Raw genomic sequence first — 16,514 nt, 5'->3', positions numbered from 1 at the left:
ATCCAGAAAGGGGATTTAGGCTTAGCATTGCAATGCCTAATTTCAGACGCCCTGCTCTCTAGTAGAATCCACAGCCACAAATTAGGTGCCCAGGATCCCTATACTATTCATGGGAAGAGATGGGTGCCCAAGAATGAGATCTACAAAAGCCAGCACCCTGAGCAGAGAGCCCCCCAAGCTAGCCAGTGTGGTCTAAGCCCTGCCCCTCAAAGGGAATTAAGTGCCTAAATCTGGATGCGAGGAAGGTGTTTGCCTCCACAATTCACAGCCATGAACTCTGTCCTTTTTTACACCTATGCCCACCCACCAGTAATGGTGGTGCCCTTCTACCCAACTTCCAGTGATTAGAGCACTACCCCCTGGATGCCAGGTTCTCTTTCTGGCCCAATGAATATTTAAGAATTTTATACAAAGTGGAACAGCTTCAGCAGCAGAGACTGAGCCCCACCACAGAATACCCCCATAGCTAGGGCACTCACCTGGGAGGTAGAAGGTCTGGGTTCAAGTCCCTTCCTTCTCCTCTCAGACAGAATGGGGATTTGAACTTGGGTTTTCCCACATCCTAGGCAAGTGCTCTAACCACTGGGCTCTTGGGTAAGGGGATGGGTGTGCCTATGGCTTAAATTTTGCATCTTAAATTTTGAAAAGCTACTGTACAACTAATTTTCCATCTTTAGTTTATCTTAATTTGTCCCAAGTTATAGGTATCTTATATTTTAGAAGACACTGTACTTGTCCAGTTTCAGGTGAAGTTTTAAACACGTGAACCCCTACAGAGACTTGATTTCATAGCAGGTTGTAATATGGTGTTTCATCAAAGCACTGACCTTAGCTTTTTCCATGAAAATTCATGTTCTTAGCTTAGAAGGTTTCTATATGTACATAAAACAGCTTGGTGTTTAATGACACTTGTATAATTGACTAAACATAGCATCTTGTGTTCAGTGGGAATTGGTTGTTCAGTATTCTATTTATGTAGCCAAGGACTGAAAAATATGTGATTTTCTGTGAAGTCCGTACAGCAGTAAGAAACACTGGAATCTATGGAACCTCTGTACAGTTAAGAGTAGGGTATTCTAGTTTTTGTGAACATTAATGAGGTGATCCCTATAAAAGGGATTCCACTCTAATTCTTCTCAGGTTCATATACCTCTCTCATCACAGTGTTGTCTGAATGGATAAGGTTGTTTCAGCGTTCCTGTTAATTCCCAGGGTGATGCTGCTTGAGTAGAATTAAGGTTGGTTCTGTGATCTTAACACTGTTGTTTTCATACTTCAGAGCATTTAGGGCTTTATAAAATGGAACTTTAACCTTGAATTTCCACGCAACCATTTTGTGTTTTATTTTAAAAATATAAAAAAAATGCAATTTTGGCAATGATTTTCCTGCCTTTGGTAGGTGACAATACTTTCAACTCCAATTATAGAGTAAACAATTTTTAGCTTGGTATTTACTTCGTTTTTTTGAAAATTGTCATATCATCCATTAGCATTTCTCTTCCCTGTTGTCCTGCAGACCTGGTGAGCTCCACAGAAGACCATTCCTAAACTGTGTAGGAGGAACGGAGGGGGAACTTCTACTTAGGTGGCATTTGGAAGCTTCACAGGCATGCAGTTCCTAATTCTTTACTTTTTTCCTCAGTCTCACCACAAAAAACTCAACAGGAGATTTATAAACATGCATCTATCTGATGAGTGGTTTTAATGGTTGCATGAGCCATGCATACTTTGTGTGCATGTAAACCGCTGTTAATATCTAAATAATTATGTGCCCAGCTCTCCCAAAACTAGTCAATGGTATAGTCCTCCCTAGAATCAAGCTTTTAAAAATGTACCCTAAGGTTGATATTTGAAAGTTCATATAGATCAGTTTGACTTATGATGATGTTATAATGTTTATAATGAGAAGCTAGTTTTATCCTTAGTTTTGGGGAGGTTATCATTTGTCTATAAAGTCATTCATATATCACTCAATATGATATCTTAGCCATTTATAAAAATGGTTGCATTGGAACAGAAGTGTCCATGAATTTTGGTAAAGAAGTTGTTTGTATATACAAAGTTTGAGTTAAAACTAACACTAGAGCAAAATAAATCTCATGGATGCCTAAACTGTAGTCCTTGCATCTGTAACAGTCCCCAGAGAATAAGGGAAGTTAATTTAAAGTGTTTTTGTCCTTCTGGTCCTAAGACAGATATTTTAAATTCAGAAAATGAAGCCTCAAGTGACATTCAACTCCAGTGGAAAAAGACAAAAGAACATATGCACTTGTCCTTTAATAAAAGTTAAATATCACAATTTAAATATTATTATTATTATTATTATGCCAGAAAAGCACATCTACTTTAAAAATATCTTTCTAACTGCAATTAAAGGAATTGGAATCTTTGACGATTAACCTACCTAACATTTAGTGATCTTGTATAGATTGGGGCACAGACAATAAAACTAATAAATATTCATTTGTTTTCCTCACTATTCTGGATCTTGGAATTGCTTGCCATAACTCCAGTTGGAGGTAGAGCATGATGTAACATATGAACTGATCAATTTTCACCAAACCTGAAAGTGGTTACCATTCTCTCAGCAGAATTAAACACTGGACCTCCATGTCTTTGTCACTGCCAACCATTTCTGGAAATATAGATAAATTTTGTATAGAGGGATATTCATTATTCTCTTCTATTACTGCTCATATAGGTTCCTAACCTCTGTTGGCTTTGATTGTCTTAATAAAAATATGGCCATCTGAGCATGGTTTGTAGTCCGCAGTCCATTCCCCCAAATAGTAGTTGTTTTCTTAAACCAAATGTAGGGCAAGTATGGCATGTGCTATTGGCTAAAAAGACCACAAATTATTCTTCTTTGAGTAGGTGCAAATGTGTATTCCAGGTAGGTAGCAGTACCCATGTCTGTAGCCTCTCCCCTGGCTATAGCTCCTCCTCCCAACCCCCTTCAGTTCCTTATTACTGCCTATTGGCTGGAGTCAGAGCTCAGTGTGGTTGTAGTCTCCCAACCTCGCATTCTTCTTCGAGTGATTGCTCATGTCAATTCCATTTAGGGTTGTGTATGCCGTGTGCACGGTAGCTGGAAGGTTTTTCCCCTAACAGTACCTGTCAGGTCGGTCCAGGTGCCCCCTGGGGTTGTGCTTTCATGGTGCTGAATATAGGGCCCTGCCAACTGCCATTTCAGTTCCTTTTTACCGCCTGTGATGGTTAGCCGGAACGCTCATAGTTCTTGCTTTGCAAGCGCAACTTCTCTAGTAGTTTGACCTTTTGTCCTGTAAATAGTTAAGTTTATAGTACTATCATTTTAGTATAGTGCTAGGATAAGTTTCAGTTGGAGGTAACCCCTCTCTTTTGCCCCCTTTCCCTGGTACCGGGGCATGCCTCAATCCCCAGTGTTTAAGCGCTGAACAGTGTGTGGCAAGTCTATGCCAAGAAGTGACCCCCACACTTACTGCTTGAAGTGTTTGGGGGAAAGCCATCAGAAAAAATGTTGCAAGATCTGCAGAGGAATCTCAAAGAGAGGGATCGGCACGTCAAGATCCCGCTAATGGAGGCTGCTCAACATCCCCACTCCGACCCTGGCTCAGCAGAACTGATACTGAGCACCTCAGCATCGGTACGCCAGCACCGACAAGGCATGAGTTGGCGCAAAAGAAGGACTCTGCCAGAGACTCTAAGCACCAGCAGGGTTCCCCACATAGGGATTCCACTCAGGGCAGTGGGCAGCACCGTTCTCAATCCCTGGTGCCCCACTAGAAGAGGAGACCTGAAAGGGGCGGCTCCCTCATGCACAGACCTGTGCAGAAAGAGCCCACCACCGTGAGACCCACACTGGGCCATGGGAGTTTGGCTTCACCGACTAGGGTTGTGTCAACTCCTGCCCCAGCGCAGGAACAGTCGAGTCCGGGCCCCCAGCACTCCCCTTTCCAGGAGGAACGTGATCTCCAGTTGCCTTCCATGCTGGAGGCATTCGAGGCCGCCAAAGACCTCATTGTCTTTACGATGCCGCCTTTCCTTCTGAGGTGAGACAGGACACCGAGCTCAGTCTCAATGGCACCCATGAGACCCCCGGTGTTGTCCAGAGGAAAACCGGCAATGCTACCACACTGGTCGACATCTCCTCGGCACTGGTCACTGGTACTATCCACCAGGGACCAACCGGGGAACTGCACCAGTCCCCGAATTCCAGGCATTGCTCCTCTGTGATCCTCGTATAGCGAGTCCTACAGGTCCAGGAGGAGCAGGTCCAACAGATGTGGACAGCAGCAGACTCACCCAGTGCTGTGACCTGGTTAGTGGCAGTCCCCCGCCAAGTGGCCTTTCTGGACCCTCTGGGCCTTCCACCAGGATCAGGGCCAGAGCCAGAGGTCCTACTCCAGGTTGGCATCGGCCTCAGCTTCAAATGTGCCTCCAGACCCTCACCATGGGCAGGACCTGGTGTCTGCCATGCCAGCACTGGCACTGCCAGAAGACCAGGCACTGCGTGATGCCCTTGGTGCTGAGGACTGGGAACAAGACCCACTCCCAGCTAGGGCCTCATCCTCGCCTGATGAGGCAGTGATGGGAATGTCAATGGCCCCCGTCCTGGAGAACAATAGCGTGCTCCAGCAGCTGCTGGGGAGGGTGGTGCAGAACCTGGGCATCCAGGCGGAGGAGGTCGTCGATACCACAAACCCTCTGGTGGACATTCTCACCCCCTCTGGTCTCTCCCACATTGCCTTGTCACTCATTAGAACAATCCAAGATGCTGCAAGATGCTGTTGCAAACCCCTGCTTCTTTACCACCAATGGCGAAGAGGAATGAGCAGAAATGAGCACCTTTTCACACATCCTCCGCCGGACTCCCTAGTTGTAACAGCGGCTAATGAACGAGAGCACCAAGGCTATCAGAGACCCTCCCCGAAAAACCAGGAGGCCAAAAAGCTCGTTCTCTTTGGGGAAAAAAAATCTATTCCATGGGAGGGAGCTCCAGTTCTGAATCTCTGATCACCAGGCTTTCCTCAGTAGGTACAGCTACAACTCCTCTGGAGCAATGGAAAAATTTAGGAAGCTGTTGCCGCAAGACTCCAGGGCAGAGTTCTCTTCCTTGGTAGAGGAGGGCAAGCTCATTGTCTGGGCTTCGCTGCAAGCAGCCCTTGATGTTGCGGACTAAGTCACTCACACTATGGCCTCTGGGGTAGCCATGAGAGAAGGAGCTCCTGGCTACAGGTCTACCGTCTGAGGTCCAACAAACCATCCAGGACCTCCCTTTTGAGGGCTTGACCCTCTTTTCAGAAAAAATGGACTTGCGGCTTCACAGTCTCAAGGATTCGAGGGCCACCCTCAAGTCCCTTGGCCTGCACGCTCCGGCTACTCAATGGAGGCATTTCAAGCTGCGGCCCCCACCTCATTTTTACCACCCTCAAAACTGGAAGGATTTTTCTTGAAGGCAGAATAGAAATAACAGTAAAAACCTCACCCTTTGTCAGCCCAGGGCTCTGGTCAGGCAAAACAATCCTCTGGCCAGAAGCAGAACTTTTGAAGGTGCGCCCAGGGGCGACACATCAGTCCAAACTACGTATCCATCCCACCTCATCTTTTTGTGCCAGCTGTCCAATTTCTACCCTGCATGGGCCCGAATTACATCGGATTGCTGGGTACTCTGCATGGTAGAAAGGGGATTCTGCCTCCCTCCAAACCCCTTCCCCGTCCCTCTTCAGGGACCCTTCTCACGAGCAACTCCTCATGGAGATGGTGTACTTGCTCCTAACGCTGGGGGCAGTGGAAGAGGTTTCTCAGGAGCGGAAGGCCAAGGGGTTCTATTCCCAGTATTTCTGAATACCAAAAGCCAAAGGCAGCCTCACTCCCATCATAGACCTGCGAGATCTCAACAAGTTCATGAAGAAACTGAAGTTCTGCATGGTCTCTTTGGCCTCCATTATCCCTTCCTTGGATCTGGGGGATTGGTATGCCGCCCTCGATTTGAAGGGCGCTTACTTTCATATTTTGATAATGCCGTCCTACAGACGGTTCCTCAGGTTCGTGGTGAACCACAATCAATGTCAGTTCACTGTCCTCCCATTCGGCCTGTCAGTGGCTCCTCGAGTGTTTACCAAGTGCATGGCATTCATGGCTGCATTCCTACACAAGTTCCAGGTGCAGGTGTTTCCATACCTTGACAGCTGGCTAATCGAGGGCTGCTTCAGGGCACAAGTGGCCTGGGCCTTCTACTGAATGTACAGAACTCAACCCTATACCCCGTTCAGCGGATAGAGTTTATAGGGGCGGTATTGAACTCTACACAGGTGAGGGCTTACCTCCCAGAGTCGCATTTCCAGTCCCTGTGGGACACTATACAAAGTCTCAGGCTGTTCCCTACTGCCACAGCAAAGAATTCTGGGACACATGGCTTCTTGTACCTATGTAGTACAGCATGCCAGACTGAGACTCACGCCTCTTCAGGCATGGCTGGCTTTGGTGTATTGGCCGATTCGGGACAGTCTAGATAAGATCGTCATTCTTCCTCATCCGGTCCTCGACTCATCCCTATGGTAGCTTTACCCACAGGCAGTGGTGCTGGTGTTCCTTTCGCCACACCACAGCCATCCCTCTCGCTGGTGATGGACGCATCAGCATTGGGGTGGGGTGTGCACCCTGCAGATCTCAGGACTCAGAGCCTCTGGTCCCAAACAGAGCTCTCACTTCACATCAACGTCAGAAAGCTGAGAGCGGATCATCTGGCATGCCAGACATTCCAAGTTCATCTGGAAGGGAAATACGTATTGGTCATGGCGGACAATACAATAGCGATGTTTTATATAAATGGGAGTGTGGGGGTGCATGCTCCTCTCCCCTGTGCTAGGAAGTCCTCAGACTTTTTTGCATAGTTCACTCAATAAGCTTGGAGGCGTCGTACCTCCCTGGAGTACAGAATAAGTTGGCGGACTATCTCAGCAGGTACTTTCATGGCCATGAGTGGTCCCTTTGCCCGGATGTCGTGAATACCATCTTCCAACAGTGGGAGTTTTCCTAGATAGACTTATTTGCCACGCATCGCAACAGGAAGTACCTGCAGTTCCGCTCCTTAGAATCATAGAATATCAGGGTTGGAAGGGACCTCAGGAGGTCATCTAGTCCAACCCCCTGCTCAAAGCAGGACCAATCCCCAAATAAATCATCCCAGCCAGGGCTTTGTCAAGCCTGACCTTAAAAACATCTAAGGAAGGAGATTCCACCACCTCCCTAGGGAACCCATTCCAGTGCTTCACCACCCTCCTAGTAAAAAAAGTTTTTCCTAATATCCAACCTAAACCTCCCCCACTGCAACTTGAGACCATTACTCTTCGTTCTGTCATCTGATACCACTGAGAACAGTCTAGATCCATCCTCTTTGGAACCCCCTTTCAGGTAGTTGAAAGCAGCTATCAAATCCCCCCGCATCCTTTTCTTCTGCAGACTAAATAATCCCAGTTCCCTCAGCCTCTCCTCATAGCTCATGTGTTCCAGTCCCCTAATCATTTTTGTTGCCCTTCGCTGGACTCTTTCCAATTTTTCCACATCCTTCTTGTAGTGTGGGGCCCAGAACTGGGCACAGTACTCCAGGTGAGGCCTCTCCAGTGCTGAATAGAGGGGAATGATCACGTCCCTCGATCTGCTGGCAGTGCTTCTACTTATACAGCCCAAAATGCTGTTAGCCTTCTTGGCAACAAGGGCACACTTCCTGAATCCTTCCTGAATCACAGCCGCGCTCCATCGTGGACACGTTCCTCCTTCTCTGGAAGGGATACCTCTTGTATGCGTTTCTTCCCATACTCTTGTTCACAAGGTGCTCCTCAAGGTTCGAAGGTATAGGCCTCAGTGATATTGATAGCTCCAGCCTGGCCCCACCAGCACTGGTACACATTCCTCCTGCAAATGTCCTTGGAAACCCTGATCATCTTACCACTGCTTCCGGACCTGATAACCCAAGATCATGGCTGCCTCCAGCACCCAAACCTCGAATCGCTTCACCTCACGGCGCGGAAGCTCCATGGCTAAACCTGATGGAGCTCACTTGTTTGGGTCCAGTCAGGGAAGTCCTCCTTGGCAGTAGGAAACCCTCCATTAGGACTACCTATCTGGCCAAATGGAAGAGAGTCACAATCTGGTCTTTGCAATACCTCCCATCTCCAACGCTCATGGCTATTCTTGTCATATTGGACTACCGTCTCCACCTAAAACAGCAAGGGCTTTCCATGTCATCAGTAAAGGTTCACTTGGCCACCATTTCTGCCTTCCATCCAGGCATGGAGGGCCCGTCAGTCTTTGTCAACCACATGGTCAGTTGTTTCCTAAAAGGCCTTGATAGACTGTACCCTCACGTTCGACAGCCAGTCCCAGCCCGGGACCTTAATCTGGTCCTTTCCAGACTAATGGGGCCATCTTTCAAACTGCTGGCGACATGTTCTCTGCTGTACCTCTCATATAAGGTGGTATTTCTGGTGGCAATAACATCGACCAGGAGGGTGTCTGAGCTCAAGGCCTAACCTCCAGGCCTCCTTATACAGTGTTCTATAAGGACAAAGTTCAGCTCAGACCGCATATGGCTTTTCTCCCTAAAGTTGTCTCCCAGTTTCATGTTAACTATGATATTTTTCTCCCAGTTTTCTAACCTAAGCTATACTCAAGCAGCAGGGAGTAAAAACTTCGCTCATTGGACATTCGCTGGGCATTAACGTTCTATATTGAGTGAACAAAACCGTTCCAGAAATCCATTTAGCTGTTTATTATGGTAGCAGACAGAATGAAAGGGCTTCCAGTCTCCTCCCAAAGGATTTTGTCGTGGATCACATCCTGTATCAGGGCTTGCTATGATCTTGTGAAGGTACTGGCCCTTCCGCTGACAGCGCCCTCTGTGAGGGCACAGGCAGCATTCCTGGCCCATGTTCCAATGCAAGAGATCTGCAGAGCTGCGACTTGCTCATCTATACGTACTTTTACCTCACATTATGCTATTACGCAGCAGGTTAGAGACGATTCAGCCTTTGATAGAGCAGTGCTTCAGTCTGCGAACCTTTGAGCTCTGACCCCGCCTCCAAAACTTAGGCTTGGTAATTACCTAATTGGAATTGACATGAGCAATCACTCAAAGAAGAAAAAATGGTTACCTACATTTTGTAACTGTTCTTCGAGATGTGGTGTTCATGTCCATTGTAATACCCACCTGCCTACCCCCCTGTAGGAGCAATTCGGCAGGAAGGAACTGAAGTGGCGGCGGGTCGGAATGGCTGTATATTCAGCGCCATGAAGGCGCAATCCCAGGGGTGCCCAGACCAACCTGAAGGGTACTGCTAGGGGAAAAACCTTCTGGCTGCTGTGCATGTGGTACGCGCATACCTAGTTGGAATGGACATGAGCAACACATTTCAAAGAACAAGGGTTATGAAAGTTGGGTAACTGTTTTTTCATCCTTTCTTAGCCTAGTTAGTTAGTTTTTTTTTAAAAAATAGTTATAGAATATAGCATTATCGGTAGTTCTCTCCAGTCATAACCTCACCAATGTTCAAGCATTGCCCTTTGTGTCCAGTGGCAATTCCCAAAAGTGACCCCCCACATGCTGTGCTTCCTCTGTCTTGGCAAAGCCCATCTTGAATAGCATTGTTCAATCTGTAGATTACTCAGAAAGAGGACGCAGGTGGCGTGGGACCTTTGCTTCAAGCAGCATTTGCTTGAACAGGCCATGCAGCCAGACCCGGTACTGAGGACTTCCTTAGGCTCAGAAAGTGCTGCCGCTTCTTGTACTGGGACAGGTGCAGAAGCTGTTGTCTGTCATCGGCACCAAAGAAGAGGTCTCATAAGACCAATTGTGAGTGTTCCAGGTCATGGCGTGACTCTTCTGCCTCCTGTAAGAGGAGTGCGGTCTGGCATGGGACTGGCTCCAGTGTGTGGGATGGCATGGGTACTTCTGACTCTTCCTCAGAACCAAGTAGGGAGGTCAGAAACCCTGTACTGTCACCTCTGGATCTGGCCTCCAGGTGTCTGTTGAGTTCAGTACTGACAGGGGTGATGCTGGTACTGACTATGTCTGTGACGTCAGCATGCCAAGCTGCAGCAGGCCTACTCTGCCTTTAAGTCCTGTCCTTGCTACTGGTTCAAGACTTTTCAAGACTGTCACCTTCAATAGCCCCCCAAATGGAATGTGCCGCTGAATCCTCTGGCCCCTTGGCACCCCACTCAGTACAGGGAACCTCAGTACCGTGACCCTCTTTGGCACTGACGCAATTAACACCACAGATGCTTCCATGGTGGCTGTCACCACCCTCGAAGTCGATGCAGTCAGGCACTCCGGTACCGTTGTTTGTGCTAGGACTGACCTTGCCTATTATATTTGGTACTGGCAATATCGGCTTCATAGGGAGCGCCGATGCTATCCTTGTTCTGGGCAACAAGTGGGTGGGATTGCCCTTTGGCTTCCTCCAGAGTTGCTCTGCCTATGTCACTGGGGCCCAGGGCTCTTGTGCTTCAGAGTCAGGATCATCATCCTCCCACTCCACATCACCTGAGGAGGTCCAGTGGACCTATAAGTCTACAAGGGTTGGCATGTACCCTGGGGCTGGGATGTACTGGCGACCAATGCCTTACCCATACCAGTGGGCCCCTTGGACTCCGTGGGAAGCTCCTGACTCTCGGAGCCCTCCTCCTTCATCCCAATCAAAGGTGAGATCAGCCATCCAATTGATATTTGTTGCTATGGATCAGCTGCAAGCCCAGGCACCCAAGAGTCCCCTTTCTGCAGAGCCTCCAGAGTTTCCTCATCTGGATACGTTCTCCCAGGAGTAAGATCCAGCTGTGGCTCAACTAAGGGCCTCGTCCCTGGGTGATGTGGTGCTGCCTGGTTTGTCCTCCCCTTCCATCCCAGAAGACTTTAAGGCATACCAGGACCTTTTACATTGGGTGCCCACATCCATGGGTATTCAGGCAGTGTTTCTCCAGGAGAATACCCATAATACATAAACTAGTGGACGTTCTCCAGCACTCTGTCTCTAGGAGGGTGTCCCTCCCAATTAATGATGCACTTCTTGAACCAACAAGAGCCATTTGTGGTGGTACACCGGCCACTGTACCGCGAGTGGCTAAGTGCCTCGAGAAGCACTGTTTTGTGCCTGTGCAGGATATGAGGTGTTCTTGACTTTAGTAAGGCTTTTGATACTGTCTAACATGATCTTCTCGTACACAAACTAGGGAAATACAACCTAGGGGGAGCTATTATAAGGTGGGTGCATAACTGGTTGGAAAACCATTCCCAGAGAGTAATCGGTGGTTCACAGTCATGCTGGAAGGGCACATCAAGTGGGGTCCCACAAGGATCAGTTCTAGGTCTGGTTCTGTTCAGTATCTTCATCAGTGATTTAGATAATGGCATTGAGAGGACACCTATAAAGTTTGTGGATGATACCAACCTGGGACGGGTTGCAAGTACTTTGTCCAGATCATTTTGAATTTTAATCCTATCCTCCAAACTGGAGAAATGGTCTGAAGTTAAATAGGATGAAATTAAATAAGGACAAAGGGAAAGTACTCCACTTAGGAAGGAACAATCAGTTGCACACATACAACACATATAGTACAAATGACTGCCTAGGAAAGAGTACTGCGGAAAGGGACCTGGGAGTCATACTGGACCACTATGTCTATGACAGACTCCAGCGTGGCTGAGACAATGCTGGTTCTTCGACCTCGTTGCTATGCCAGTTCAGCCTCCCATGGTGCTTTCTCTGCATACCAGCCTCCTCACACAGGACCACAGCCACACCTTGCATCGGGTGACCAGCTCCCTGCACCTTATGGTGTGGCTGCTGCATGGCCGAACAAAGAGGAGGAGTGTTGCCTGGAGGCTGTCCAACAGGTCCTACTTAACAGTAGGAAGTCTTTCGCTAGGATGGCATACTTAATGAAGTGGAAGAGATTTCTGGTGTGGTCCTTGGCCCCGGGACCCATCCAGTGGTGCTTCCATCCAGGACATCTTAGAGTATCTACCACACCTGCAGACATTGGGCTTCGCACTCAGTACTCTGAGAGTGTACTTGGCAGCAATGTCAGAGTTTCGTCCCCCCCCATCCAAGGGAAATAATTTTTTTCCAGTGCCATGGTGACGAGATTTCTGAAAAGCCTTCTCCACTCACATCCTCTGGTTTGAGAGTCGGTCACCTTGTGGGACCTAAACATGGTTTTAGTGGCTCTAATGGGATCTCCATTTTAGTCTGTGGAGTGCTGTCCACTGACCCTCTTGGCTCAGGAAAAACTGTGTTCTTGATAACCATTATCTCTGCCAGGAGGGTGGGTGAGCTGCAGGCCCTGATGGCGGGGCTTCCTTACACCCAGTTCTCCAAGGACAAGGTAACACTTCAGCCACACCCGAAGTTCTTATCTAAGGTCTCTTTTTCATTTAAACCAGTTTCATTGTTCTTCCCTAAGCCTCATTCCTCCTCTTGGGAGCAGCGCCTCCATACGTTAAACGTTAGGCAGTGCCTAGCCTTTTATCTAAACAGGACTTAACCATTTCATCCTTTGCCTTGGTGTTCATATCATATGCGGACCACATGAAAGGACAAGCGGTGTCTGCACAGATCATCTCTAGATGGATAACATGGATAACATCTTTTATCAGGACTGCATATGAGATAGTGTTGGCTATGCCTCCTCAGGCTTATTCAACAAGATCACAGGCAACTTCAGTAGTGTTCCTCAATGACATTTCCATATTAAACATTTGCATGTGGTTGCCAGATATATAGGTTTAGAGACCATTATGCTATCACAGCATCTTCCAGAGCAGATGGTGATGTCAGAAGAGCAGTCCTGCGATCCTTACTCTGATAGACTCCATGTCCTGCCTCCTACAAGGGATACTGCTTGTGAGTCACCTACCTGCAATACACATCTGCATCTACTCGAAGAAGAAACAGTTACTTATTATAACTGTGGTTCTTTGAGATGTGATGCAGCTGTGTATTCCACACCCTACCCTCCGTCCTCTCTACATTGGAGTCTTCCCCAGGGTGTTCGATGTGAAGGAACAGAGTGGGGTTGTGGCGGTGCTGCCTCATATAGCTACAGGCATAAGGCACGGGTGTCGCCCTTTTACAGGTACTGCTAGACAAAAGTCTCCCGCTCCAGTGCATGCATACAGCTACCTGGAATACATGTCTGCATCACATCTTGAAGACGCACAGTTACAGTAAGTAACCGTTCCTTTCTTTATGAGACTAGTGTTTTCAATACCTGCTCCCAGCTGCTATCTTTCCAGCTGGAACACTCCAATACTCATATTCCTTTTGGGAGTAGATCACAATCTGACACAAATGTTATTGATACAATATAGAAAAACACTTGGCACTTATATTGATGTTTATGTCCCAAGTACTGTACAAACAAACTATTTTCACAGTATACTCCCCAAAATGAGATGGGGACTATTACTTGTATTTTTGCAGAAAGTAATTCAATATTTGCCAGTAATTATTTAACCAGATACTTAAACCAGATAAGCATGATCTTAAGTGGTTGGCCAGAGTGCTCAACGCCTTGCTAAATCCATCTCTAAATAAAAAGGGGCCAAATAAAATGAAGACATTTAGTCCCACTTTTCAACTGCTTTGAAGGCTGAATATTACAGTTGTAAAGATGCTTATGCCAGATATTTGTGCTTTAAAAAAAGGGGAAAAAGCTAATCCACTGAGGACTGAGTAAAAATAAATAAATAAATATGGTACTTTGTGCAGGTTTCAGTATACATAAAGTTATTCTTACAGCTTTGTTAGTATTTGAAACCTGTATTTAATGCTGAACTTGTTTCTTTTCTTAGTTTTGAAAAGTTGAATATAAAAAAAAACCAAAACATCCTAAACTCTTAAATGGCATCACAAGCTCATTTGTCACTATAACATGGAGTTTTAAAGATACTAAAAGTAAAACTGGAGCTGAAATACCGTGACACAGTTCCTTTAAACATTGAGATCTGGCAACAGTAAACCATTTTAACTTTAAACATGAATTTCCATTCTCATAAATTCAAAGGAAAAATGGGATTTTTTTGGAGGGGTAAGATTTTTTTAAATTCTTTCTTGTTATTGATAATCCAAAGTGATAAGTGGGAAACTCATAATTTTGTCAAAATACACCAGCACTAAAACTTTATCTGAGGCTGTAGATATTGTAATGTTAGTTTGGGCAAAGGATGGTACTTTTTCTATTTCTAGTTGATTTAAAAAACCCTTAGAATGGAAAATGTCTCTTTATAGAACAAATTTATTTTGTTTCATGAAATGATGTTCTGTAGCCTGACCTAAAAAACTATTAAACAATTCAATCATGAAAACTCTGAGAATTTCCTGGCCCCTAAGTACTATCCGAAATGATCTTTTAATTATTCATGTGAACTCTGTGAACCCAACAGCTGAAGTCCAAACAAACAAATAGGAACAGATTCAGTGTCTCAAAGTACACTGAGAATACTGTCACAAAAAGTAGAACACAGTACTCTAATTTTTTAGTAGTTTACGTTTAACAAAGGGAAGGCAGCATTTTTCTTCTGCATTGTAAAGTTTCAAAGCTGTATTAAGTCAATGTTCAGTTGCAAACTTTTGAAAGAACAGCCATAATGTTTTGTTCAAAGTTATGAACATTTCAGAATTACGCACAACCTCCATTCCCAAGGTATTCATAACTTAGAGATTCTACGGTACTTATAAGAGACTATAAGCTATTTGAAGCAAAGTCTGTTGTGTGTGTGTGTGTACAGTGTTTAGCATGTTGTAGGGTTGCCAACCGTCTAATTGCACAAACCTGAGCACTCTTCCCTGAGGCCACGTCCCTGCCCTTGAGCTGGGGCGGGGGGACCGAGGGGTTCTGAGTGTGGGAGGGGGCTCTGGGCTGAGCCTGGGGCAGGTGATTGGAGTGCAGGAATGGGTGTGGGCTCTGGGGGGGAGTTTGGGTGTGAGAGCGGGCTCAGGGCTGGCTCCTGATGAGCAGATCCAAAGAGAAAGTTCATTCAGTGACCCTATTCCTACTTTGTTTGCTATCTTCCTTGGGAATCTGTGTCAACATAGAAAAGTCCACTTTGACTCCCACAAAGACCATAGACTTTATAGGAGTGACCACAGACTTTTATAAGAGCCTACCTCTTGATGGAAAGATTCCAAGTAATGAGCAACTTGATAAGACAAATCAACCACAGTCAAGGTCTGTGTTCCCTCTAAGGTGTGTGGCTGTGCAGGAGGCTACCAACAGTCACACACTTAATTAGCAGAGCTGTGCAGGTGTGCACACTGCACTCAGGGGTGTGGCCATAGGTGGACCTGGAAAATGGTAGTGGGGTGAGGTGGGGGTGGTGATGGGGGAGCTGCGGCAACTCCCCCAGCCCCGGAGCAGCTGCGGTGGGGCCAGACGCCTCTTTTCCCCCATCCCCCCACTCCAGCCCTGGGGCTGCTGTGGTGGGGCTAGAGGCCTCTCCCCGCCATCTCCAGCCCTAGGGCTGCTGCAGCGGGGAGAGAGGACTCCCCCCAGCCCTCTCTCCCTGCCGCAGCCCCAGGGCAGCCTGCACCCCAAATCCCTCGTTCCCGACCCCACCCCAGAGCCCACACCCGCAGCTGGAGCTCTCATCCCCTGCTCCCCACCCCTCTGCCCCAGCTCTCAGCCCCCTCCCACACTCTGAACCCCTCAGCCCCACCCCCGTCACACATCACCTCCATATTGGTGCACATAACAAAATTCATTCCGCACATGGATGTGAAAAATTAGAGGGAACATTGGTCAAGATCTGCCTTTCTTTACTAGGCCATATGGCCTCTGTTTGCCAGTCTCCACATATGTTGCTTAAAGGCTTGGCTTCAGTCTGTTTACTCACCAGAGATAACAAGAATACCAGGATCACACCTGACTCGAGCATGCTTATTACCATGCTTCCTATCTTTCCTATGCATTGATATAGTTTGTTCTAGTTCCCTTAATTGTCTCTTTAAAAGACTGAAACTGGTTAGTTTAAACAGAAAGAGACATGATTGAGTTGTATACAAAATAGATTTCACAGAAAAAATAAATCAGGAGCTCTTATTTTATCCTTTTCATAATGCAAGAACAAGGGGCATACAATTAAATTGAAAGGCAATACATCTAAAGTTGGTTAAAAGGATTTTTTTATACAGTTCATAATCACACTATGGAACAAGATACCACTGAATCCTGCTAAGCTCTTGGACTCAGAAAAGGATTAGACATTTATATGGATAATGAAAACATCAAGTTACATAAGAGAGCATAAAAATATTAGGGATGTAAATACTTATGCTTTAGGAGATAAGCCAACCAGCATTGGCACAATCTTGCATGGATACTGAGCACTCTGACCTCAATTCAGTAAAGCACGTAAACTAGTCCAAGTACTCACATGCTTAAAGTTAAGTTCATGCTTAAGTGGTTTGTTGGACTGGGGCCAGTGTGTTCAATATCTTGCAAGATCACGCCCTAATTGCTTAGTCAGGAAAAAAATT

General features: G+C 46.5%; 1 protein-coding gene across 1 annotated transcript in view; it reads left to right on the top strand.

Annotated features, from left to right (window-relative positions):
- PLCE1 (phospholipase C epsilon 1) overlaps positions 1 to 16,514 on the top strand; it is a 326,950-nt gene that overhangs the window by 113,571 nt on the left and 196,865 nt on the right. The gene's annotated exons all lie outside the window — the stretch shown is intronic.

Source organism: Natator depressus, chromosome 7, assembly GCF_965152275.1.
Source record: "Natator depressus isolate rNatDep1 chromosome 7, rNatDep2.hap1, whole genome shotgun sequence".
In the NCBI taxonomy this organism is placed as follows: Eukaryota; Metazoa; Chordata; order Testudines; family Cheloniidae; genus Natator; species Natator depressus.
Note: the sequence above shows the minus strand (reverse complement) of the source record. Positions and strands in the feature narration are given on the sequence as shown.